At 41.1% G+C, this 11,081-nt stretch overlaps 1 long non-coding RNA gene across 1 annotated transcript; it reads right to left on the bottom strand.

Moving 5' to 3' along the window:
• Positions 1 to 509: 509 nt before the first annotated feature.
• LOC123384061 lies at positions 510 to 10,989 on the bottom strand. Its single transcript, XR_006594657.1, has 2 exons — positions 10,369 to 10,989; positions 510 to 664 (listed from the first exon to the last, which is right to left on the bottom strand). It is a non-coding gene; the product is annotated as an uncharacterized LOC123384061 (long non-coding RNA).
• Positions 10,990 to 11,081: the final 92 nt, after the last annotated feature.

Here is an 11,081-nt window from a genome sequence, read left to right as displayed (position 1 = left end):
GCCATCAAGTTTGTGATAATTTGTCAGGGCAGCCATAGGAAATGAATACAATGCCAATCGATAATATATTTTCAGATATCAGAAAATAATTTTAGTGGTGTCCTATGCAATGACAGCAGGTTTCCAGGATAATGTAGTAAGAGCCAACCTTGGTATCCAATATGAAACCAGAAGGCTGTATGGAGATGACCCCCTGGTAAAGTAAGTTGCCTTCAGACCCAGGAGACTATTCTGCTAGGTTCCTCAACAGAATCAGCTTTAATTATCTAGTTAAGGCGAATATGGAAACACTCTAGCTTCAACAAAACCAAGTTGAACAAAACACCCTGCCTATAAAATGCCAACTGAATGAAATGTACAAGTGGAATGCAGCTATACAGGTAAGGCATATCCTTTCTCTGCTGACAGAGATTCCCGTTTGACAGTATGTCTTTGTATTTGGGTTACTTTAGAACCAGCTTGGGGGGGGGGGCCCACCGGCACTGGAGATAGATGCAAGGCTTTCTCTGTTTCTCCACCACCTTTTTTTTTTTTTTTCAAGGTTCCTTTCTTGGTCTTGCTTTGTTTTTAAAACCAGGAAAGCAGCCTGCATTCCCAAGGTCATTAGCTCCTCTCCTGTCTCTTCTTTTCAGGACCATGTTGTTTTGTTTTGTTTTTCCTTAACCTAGGAAAAAATGCAACCACAAATGTAATGTTTATCTTTCAAAATAGCAGCTGAAAAAGGCACAGGATGTGTGAGACTAAAAACGCTCTCTTGGTTTCCTCTCCTTTTTTTGTGTGACTTTCCTCAGGTTCCTCCCAGAGGGAGCCTACTGTAAGTAACATTTTTCTGTTCGGCTTATGGGGAAAAGTTCCCCCAGGGAGCGTGGCATCACCTCAGGAACATAACCTGGTGTACTCTGTGCCATTAGGCACAGGCTTAACTGCACTTCAACGTTTTTATTTATTTTTGGGACAGAGAGAGACAGAGCATGAACGGGGGAGGAGCAGAGAGAGAGGGAGACACAGAATCGGAAACAGGCTCCAGGCTCTGAGCCATCAGCCCAGAGCCCGACGCGGGGCTCGAACTCACGGACCGCGAGATCGTGACCTGGCTGAAGTCGGACGCTTAACCGACTGCGCCACCCAGGCGCCCCTTAACTGCACTTCAGTGATGATTCTCCACCGTGTTGTCTTCTTCATTACGTCATGACTCCAAGTGGATTAGTCTTCAGTCTCTCCTCAGTTTGGAAATAATCATGGGTCGTGGATCCCAGTGCTACTGAAATATTGACTTTTCTTGGGAACTCTGTAAGAAAAACTTCTTGGAAATCTATCTTCGACCAACTTAGCTGTTTGCCTTCTTTTTGGGTGCATTCCATCAGACAACAGGATTTAGTAGTTCAAATTCTTGCCTCACAGAACTACTTGTTCTTAATGACATGTATCCTTTCTTCCACTTCTCATTTCTTACACCCTCTTTGCTCAATTCTCTCTTCCTTTATTTCCACATCTTTGCATGGTTTTCTACAATCATCCACCTATTTGCTATTGACTAGGGGCCTTTCTCACCCCCATTATTTTGGATGTGACTTTTATAAAGTATATAGGAACCGTGGCAAGCGTTTTTCAAAAAAACTGAATTGAATTGCTCTGATTACATGGCATTAAGGCTCCTTATCTGCAGTACACATATGTTTGTTTCTGTTACATGCACTCTAACCCTTCATAAAATTAACTCTGGTGTCTCAGAATGATGGCCATGTTATTGGTTGGTGATGTCTATAACACAAAGTTTTATTATGCCTCCAAAGTATCGTCTTTCTCTTTGCAGAATGTAATAAATTCACTTACAGAAAGAAATGAGTTTCAAAGCTTAGAAGTTCACTAATGCAAAGAAAGGCAAAACTGGGTATGGTGTATCTGGAGAAGCATGCTCCATGGGTAGTTTGACCCGTAACACTGAAAGATGAGGCATTAAGAGTCACGACCAAATGGTCCCCATCTGAGCAGTGCATAGCCACATTGAGGTAGCACCCCTCCTTTTATCTTTTTTTTTTTTTTTTAACTAGGCTCCATGCCCATCATGGGGCTTGAGCACAAGACCCTGGGATCAAGAGTCCCATGCCCTACTGAGTGAGCCAGTCAGGTGCCCCTATCGGCCCTCCTTTTGGTGACTTAAGGAGCTTTAACTGAGACTATACTACCTTAGGAAAGTTCCTAAGTGTATGGGCATTTCTAGAATGACTAGAAATTTTTGTTTCTTTTCTATTGATTGGAGGTTTATTTGCCCTTCTACACTGTTTTGTTCTTTCAGGGAATGTCTTACTGCGTCTGTTCCTTCAGTTCTTCTATGCCTAAAAAACTGGCCCTGAGTGAGTACTTAGAAAGGAGAAGAGATCCTCTCTTTTTATTTCTTAGCAGTTTTCACTGAGGAAACCAAAGGCAGACCACTTCCTTGGTACGTCTTTTAGCATCTTATCAGATTTCCTTTTATTATATTTTTTCTCTCTGTGTGGTCTCTTAACACAAATGGTAGTTAAACGTGCTATTTCTGGCTTAGGTCAGGTATTTTCTCACAGTGGATTTTATAGGCCTTTTATGCAGTGTGATCAATCAGCCCCAAACATATCCTAAGGAGAAACTTCTGCGTTGAGTATACCTCACATGGCTGAATTTCCCCTGGCCTTCAAATTTGTATATCCTGGGGGCGCCTGGGTGACTGAGTCGGTTATGTGTCCGATTTTGGCTCAGGTCATGATCTTGCAGTCTGTGAGTTCAAGCCCCACATCGGGCTCTGTGCTGACAGCTCGGAGCCTGGAGCCTGTTTCAGATTCTGTGTCTCCCTCTCTCTCTGCCCCTCCCCCATGCATGCTCTGTCTCTCTCTCCCTCTCTCTCTCAAAAGTAAGTAAACTTAAAAAAAAATTTTTTTATATCCTGAATCAGCTCTTATTTTATCTGTCTGAAACATCCTTTAAGGGAAATTACGAAAATAAAAAAGAGGTTTTTACATAAATATTTGGGTCTAGGTTCTTCCGAGTTTTAATAAATCAAACCTTTGTCTCTCTTTGCTTAAAATAAGCCGAAGGAGAAGGAGATGAAAGATAACACAGAAACCGCCTCTTTAGATGCTGTCTGCCTCAAAGTACAAACAATTTTTCTCTTGGGTTTAAGTCCTCTCTGTTATGCAATGATTCAAAGCATAACAGAAGAAAGTGGATTATACCAGATTGAAAGTAAAAATCCAAGTAGGTTTCTCCAGCTCTGGTGGGCCTATTTGCATTTCCCATATTCTTTTTCAGGTTAGTTAAAGTGGTCCGGGACCCAGGCAGATGTGTCCAGTGTGGACTGGGGAATCAATAACTCTTTTTGTATCTGAGTGCTTTGCAGGGAGTAGTCTGTAACAGGCAGGCTCTTAAGCACATTTCTTTAAGACCTCTTTTTTTTGTCCCTGGTGTGGGTCACACAGCACAATGTATTTCTTACAATTTATGTCACCTGTAGCTCCTTTCATTATAAGCTCTCAATTTCCTTTACCATTATCACCTTACTAAAGAGATAAGTATTTGCAACAGTTTTCATCATCAAAACAATCTTAAAAATTTTTTTTAAATAGAAAGTATGGGGGCAGAAGAAGAAACTAGCTTATTTCACCAGCCCAAGGATCTTGCAATTATCACCAAATTTAAGAAACACAGTTCCTCAAGTATATGCCCTACCTAGGAGTGCAGTAGCATGGAGACTGATCTAGGTAACATAGGTCAACAATGTCAGTTGGTTCTAAGGGTTTCCTTGTCAATAACTCATCGTGAGATCTTTCCTAGGTCTTTGTGTCCATTAAGAGCAAGGAATGCAGGGGACAGGTTTAGGCAGGCATAGACTGTCATGTTGCTCTAGAACATGGCATCTGAGTAAATAGGAAATAGACTTCTCATCAATATCTATGGCTGAAAGCCATCTAGACTGGAACCTACCTAAGAGTCATGAAGACTAAGTGTGGCAAAAAGCTCTTCCTGTTTTTGTGCTGCTAATTATGCTGCTTTATGAATGATTTTGTTGTTGTCGTTGTTTAGTAACTATTGGCAGATGCAATGTATCTTGGGGTTCCGAGGTGGAAAGGTCACTTTAGTGATCTTTGACCACAGTTCCACTGACCACAGTTCTGCAGGAGACCAAAATCATTCAAGTGTTTCTTTGATTTTTGAATATTTTGCTTGATGATCATAAGAAAGTAATTTTGTGGTGGCTTTTAAAAATAAGTCTGTCTAAATAAGTGTGACCTTCCCATTAGCTTGAATTGCAATCTGTTCCTGGACTAGGCAGAAAAAGAACTATCAGAACTTCTTGAAGTCTTTTTTCCAGGACTTTGACTCTATTAGCTAGAACACTGTTTGAACACAAGGCAAAGTCCTTTAGCTGTTCAGTCTGAAAACATGAAACTTCACATTTATGGTTTTCAGAAATTTGAGTGTCCCAAGCCAGCCATGTTTGTTTTGTGATTTCCTGCCCAGTGCACTTTTCCTATTTTGACTTAATCAAAACAATTTTTTAATGTTTATTAATTTTTTTTGAGAGAGAGAGCGCAGGTGTGGGTGTGGGTGGGGTGCAGAGAGAGAGGGAAACACAGAATCCGAAGCAGGCTGCAGGCTCTGTATTGTCAGCCCAGAGCCCAATGTGGGGCTCAAACTCACGAACTGCGAGATCATGACCTGAGCCGAAGTCAGATGCTCAATGACTGAGCCACCCATGGACCCCCTGATTTAAATTTAAATTGCACATATATTTTTTTAAAAATTGCACATATATCTTAGATGTAATTAATGAGTAGGTATGAAATATAAGATATAATATACAAACATATTTAGAGATGTGGAATATCAAACCCTGATTAGACTATCTCACCTATTCTCATACAGGTTCTAGACAAAAGAGTTTTTAAAATTATTTAGCAGTTAAGTTTACAAAATATCTCTGGGAGATAATGTATGTTATCATATGTTCCACCAATGAGTGCAGCTACACTTTAAACTATTTTCAGAGTTAGGATTAAGTAATATTATTTTCTATATTTCATGAGAGTGTCACAATGTTAAATAATTTACCAGAATTCACATAAAGTTAGCATTGTTTTTGTCTCCACTGTGGGGGAAAAGGTTAAAAAACAAAGAAGAAAAACTTTTTAGGGATTGCAGGAGGCCTTTTAATTAGATCCTAGGGTGATTAATACATTTTTTAAAAAATCAGTGTTTTTTGTTTTTGTTTTTAGAGAGACAGAGAACTTGAGTGGGGAAGAGAGGTAATATTAAGCAGGCTCCATGGTCAGCTCGCTGCAGGGCTTGATCCCATGACCCTGGGATCGTGACCTAAGCCAAAATCAAGTTGGACACTCAACTGATGAGGCCATCTAGGCACCCCTAAAAATCAGTGTTAAATGGAATCTGCCTTCAGGTGCTTTTTACGTGTGTCCTATTATATGTACCAGGTTTATCTCAGTTTAGGAAAGTGCACAAAAAAGATGGAATTAATGGTCTGAAAATTTAGTCAAGCATCTAAGAAACCCACTGAAAGAAATTTCGTAGTACTAACTTCAGATTCCTTTTCTGTTATAATAAAATGGCATTAAAAATGGCAAACTATTGCTTTCTCTGTATTAATTAAAATAATAATTTTGATAAAGATAGAAGGAAGGCAAATTCCTGTACCGAAAGCCAGCCAGAATAGAGTGACAGAGTGCTGGGGATATAAGTCTGGCTTGGTGACAGAGGGCCTCAAAATTTAAATTATATACATACACACATTGTGTGCATAGCAGGGGGCTATGAATCATATATGTAGTCATGACAGAGAAATATCAGTGCCTCCTCCCACAATTCATGTTGCCAAAATAATGATTATGATAGTAGCAACACTCTCCTTGCCTTCTTGGATGAAGCCCAGTATGACACTTGGTAAGATTTAACCGGAGTAGGGTAGGCTTTTTATGATATTTGGCCAGGCTTTGTGCATATGTCTTTTACTTGACTTGACTTAAACACACACATGCTCTCTATTATAAATTATCAATAATATTGGTGTTTACAGTATCCCTTCTTTGAACATAAATAAAATAGCCCTATGACCCAGCAATTGCATTACTAGGTAGTTATCCAAAGGATACAAAAATGCTGATTCAAAGGAGCACATGCACCCCAATTAAACATAGCGGCATTATCAACAATAGCCAAGTTATGGAAAGAGCCCAAATGTACAATAACTGATGTGGTATCTATATACAATGGAATATTATTTGGAGATCAAAAAGAATGAAATTTTGCCATTTGCAACAACGTGGATGGAACTAGAGTGTATTATGCTAAACAAAATAAGTCAGAGAAAGATAAAAATCATATGATTTCACTCATATGTGGAATTTAAGAAACAAAACAGATGAACATAGGGGAAAGGAAGGAAAAATAAGATTAAACCAGACAGGGAGGCAAACCATAAAAGACTGTTAAATACAGAGAACATTCTGAGGGTTGCTGGAGGGCTGTTGGGTGGGGGGATGGGCTAAACGGGTGATAGGGATTAAGGAGGGCACTTGTTGGGATGAGCACTGGGTGATACATGGCAGTGATGAATCACTAAATTCTATTCCTGAAATCATTATTACACTATATGTTAACTAACTTGGATTTAAATACAATTAAAAAATTAAAAAGAAAAGAGTATTAGAAACTTATCTAATTTATCCTCATCAAATAAAGGAAGGAAGGAAGGAAGGAAGGAAGGAAGGAAGGAAGGAAGGAAGAAGGAAGGAAGGAAGAAAGGAAGCTTTCAATGGCCTGGAAACTTCCTTCTTTCTTATTCACCCAGAATGCCAACCAATCTTCACAGAGCAATCTTTTTGTTTTGTTTTGTTTTGAACAGGCTATTTGTAAAAACTCTCAGCAATTTTCTCAGAAAAAAAATTCCACACTACTCATTTTAACACGACATGGAGATTTATAGCTCCATCCTGCCTATCCTGCTGTTATGCCCCACATTACTCTGCATGTACCTGCTGGAGGCCTCTCACTCAGCCCTCTCTCGCAGTGGTTTTGGTGTCCTTGCTCATGCCATTTCCTTCACTCAGGCTGTTCTTCCTCCTCCTTTCTCTGCATCCAAATCTTTTCCATTCCTCTAACTAAAATCCTGTCCCCTCTATGAAACTTCACCAGGCCATTCCAGGTCGTTCTGGACCTCAATGTCATACTTTGAACAGTTGACTTATTCGAGTATTACTGGTAAAATATGAGGCATGGTGAAATTTAAGCAAGACTAGGGCTCATGTTGTTTGAGTGGATTCTGACCATTGGACCCATCTCTGTGCCTCTCTTCTATTTCTCACTCTATCTCTATCTCTGTCTCTCTCTCTTTTTTAATTTGTTTTTCTCATCTTTTCTCTCTTTTTCTCTCTCTCTCTCTTTAAAATTTTTTTTTTCAATGTTTATTTATTTTTGGGACAGAGAGAGACAGAGCATGAACGGGCGAGGGGCAGAGAGAGAGGGAGACACAGAATCGGAAACAGGCTCCAGGCTCTGAGCCATCAGCCCAGAGCCCGACGCGGGGCTCGAACTCACGGACCGCGAGATCGTGACCTGGCTGAAGTGGGACGCTTAACCGACTGCGCCACCCAGGCGCCCCATCTCTCTCTCTCTTTTAAAGGTGAAGGGACATACTCCAAATGTGGAGGTACTTGGAAAGCCATGCTTTGAAGGGGGAAGCTAATAGATGGTAACTGGAGGACTGGAGCATCCAGTGTGGGGACATATCCAGTCATTCCACCATCAACACAACACAATCCCAAATGCCAAGAGAGCTTCATTTATTGTTAGGACAATTCCCAAAGGCATATTACAGCCTGAGATTCTGAGAGGAAAAAAAAACAAAGCCCTGAAAACCTAATTCAGTTCATCAAAGAAAATAATGACATGATATAAAATAAAATAACTGAAAAACATATAGGGTATTGAGGTAGGGAGGTGATAAGAAATATAAACTTGGGAGGTAAGACATTTAGAAACAATAAAAGATATTTAAAGTTATGGAGAGAAGAGCAGTGCTTGCTTAAATCTGAAGAGAGGTAGGTTGAAGCCTTACCATTGCCTGGAAGAAATACATTTTTTTTTTTAATTTTTTTATTTGAGAGAGAGAGAGAGAGAGAGAGCACCCTTAAGTGGGGGAAGGGAGCAGAGAGAGAAAGAAAGAGCATCTTAAGCAGACTCCACACTCTGCATAGAGCCAGATCCCACAACACTGGGATCATGACCTGAGCAGAAAATAAGAGTTGGAAGTTCAACCAACTGAGCTACCTAGGCACCCCTGGAAGAAATATTTCTTAAATAAAAGTTGAGACAAAGCCACAAAAGATGCCCAGCCAAGCCACACATTGGGTTAAGAGAGAAGATATCAAAAGCACATTTCAAAGGGCATACTGAGTAATGTTGTTTCACTAGGGGCCCCAAATTTGCAAAAATTTCCAATCCTCTTGCTAAATCTGAAAGAGAATGAATTGAAAGCATGGAGATGTAAAAAACCTAAAAAACAAAAATCCTTATCCAAGCATTTAGATTTATAAATCTAAATGATCTAAGATTCTTAAATATTTTTTTAAAAAAAATGTTTATTTTTTTAGACAGAGGGAGAGACAGAGAGAGTGCGTGAGCAGGGAAGGGACAGAGAGGGAGAGAGAATCCCAAGCAGACTCCTTGCTGTCAGAGCCAAAGGAGGAGCTGGATCCCAGGAAGCAGTGAGGTCATGACCTGAGCCCAAGATCAAGAGTCTGATACTTAACCAACTGAGCCACGCAGGTAGCCCTGATCTAAGATTCTTGAATTAAGTTCTCTATGTTTTGTTTTCCCTGATGGTCTTTTTTTTTTTTTTTAAGGTTTTATTTTAAATAATCTTTACTCCCAATGTGGGGCTTGAACTCACAACCCTGAGATCAAGAGTCTCATACCCTATGGACTGAGACTGCCAGGCATCCTGTCTTCCTCCCTGGTTAAACAGAAAAACAAACACCAACATCAAGAAGAAATTTAAAGCAAGGATCACTTTTAAAATAGAGTTTCCTTACTCTCTCAAAATTAATGTGAAAAAGGAAAACAAAGGTCTTCTAGGACCCCTTTACTTGCAGTAGTTAATGGTTACTTACCATTATGTTTTTAGCTTTCTTTTGTTGAGTCATCAACTATTCTCCTCCCCCACTCCTTAGATTCCAGGGTCAACAGGCAACCTTTTATTAAATCATGGGACTGCATTTGCTATGTTTGGTCTTGATCCAGCTTCTTTATTATCTGTGCTGTTGTGCACTACACTGTTTTGTAGACACATCAGATAAAATGGGGAAACAAAACCGGGAGACTATTCCCAGACTATCTGCCAACTGATTTTAAACTGTTGCTGGGTGCTGGTATGCAAAATAATAAATAGTCTTTTATTCCTAAGTCTTGTAGAATAGAAATGGGGGGGGGGGTTGTTAATTTCCGATTCTGTCAAATGCCTTCATTCTTCCTTTGCCTCAGTTTCCTAATTTAATAGTGTCCAGAATTTTTTCTTTTCTTCCCTAATTCTATGTAATGCAAATGCCTTCAATATTTTTCCATCATCCCATCATAACAAAAAGAGAAGCAGGAAGGATATATGTGTAATCATTTATAATCCTCCAGATCTTGTTCTGGAATTCCTTAGTTTTCAATGGTAGTGTCTCAGGAAATCTATGAAACTATGCCAGTAGTTCACAAAGTAAACCTCACAGGGTTGATCCCTCATCAAGTGAGGGTCAGGGAGTATCGGTAAGGTGCTGCAAGACATATGGCTAGCTGGGATCAGAACTCACCAGAACTGGAATTCAACTCTTGGCCATTCTCAACTGAACTCTCAATTTTCAGTGGAATTTCAGAATGCCTAAGCAGACTTAGGGTCTGGATTGGGTTTCTGAGTCCAGTATGACCTTTGGAAACATGGTCTGAAAGATTTGACAACCTTGGGTTGTTTCACAGGGATTTTGGGGTCTGATTCTACCGAGTCTGGGACCTAACCTCATTCTGGAGCAGAGCCACATTCCCAAGGACCTCAGCCTCAGCCTACTTCCTTCACAGTTGACCGAGGTCAGAGTTGACACAGCTGAAACATTCTACACTGTATCCACCTTTTTGGTGGAACCAGGACAGAGTGGGGGTGGAAGAGTACAAGATCAACCATTTGTTCAAAGAGCTACACAATCATTAACCCGGTTAACAGTGCAGGCCAGTATCCTCTCTCACATTAGTTATAAGAAGAATCTTTTCAAAATATAATTTTGCCTTATCCTTATTATTATTTTTTTTAATTTTGCAGAAAATTACTAAAGACTCATCATTGAGTACCTTGCCTTTGAATCACAAATTATCCGGTGTGCACGTGGGTTTTGTTCAAATCTGCACCAGAGTGGAACATTTTGTTTTAGGAATGTGAGAAGTACGAAATACAAATCTGCCAAGAGTCTTCCTCCGAAGTGCTCTGGGATTAGGCAGGGTAGGTATTGACCTTCCAAGGGAGGGGGTGAAGACATGGCAAGTCTGAGTCCGGTAACGCCCTTGGGTGAGGTCTCAGGAAGATAAAAGTAGTCAGATCACAAGGATAGAGCGTATTAAACATTTCTGCCCTCCACTGGGCCAGTTCCATAATATAGAGAGGAAACGGAGGTGTGGACGCCCAAAACTTCCAGTCTTTGGACGTGCGGTGGGGGCAGCGAGCAGGAAAGGGCCTGCCTGCTACTGCCCGAGGTGAAGCCACTGTGCGCGGCGAACCCAGCAAAGTTCACCTGACTTCGTTACAAACCTGCAACATTGAGCCCGGAGGTAAACTGGGTGTAAAAGAACTCAGAACCGGAAAATCCAGGCCCGCACCCAACGAGCGCCCGTCCCCGCTCCCCGCCAACCGGCAAGATCCTGCGTGGGACCTAGGGCGGGGGCAGAGTCTGGCGCGGCGCCCGGCCCCGCCCCTCCCGCCTGCGGTCCCGCCCCTCCGTCCTCCCCGCTCCAACCCCGCCCCCGGGGGTGCGAGCCGTCTCCGCCCTCGCCCGGGAGCTGTGAGGCTG

The sequence above is a fragment of the Felis catus genome, chromosome A1 (genome assembly GCF_018350175.1).
Source record: "Felis catus isolate Fca126 chromosome A1, F.catus_Fca126_mat1.0, whole genome shotgun sequence".
Classification (NCBI taxonomy): Eukaryota; Metazoa; Chordata; class Mammalia; order Carnivora; family Felidae; genus Felis; species Felis catus.
Note: the sequence above shows the minus strand (reverse complement) of the source record. Positions and strands in the feature narration are given on the sequence as shown.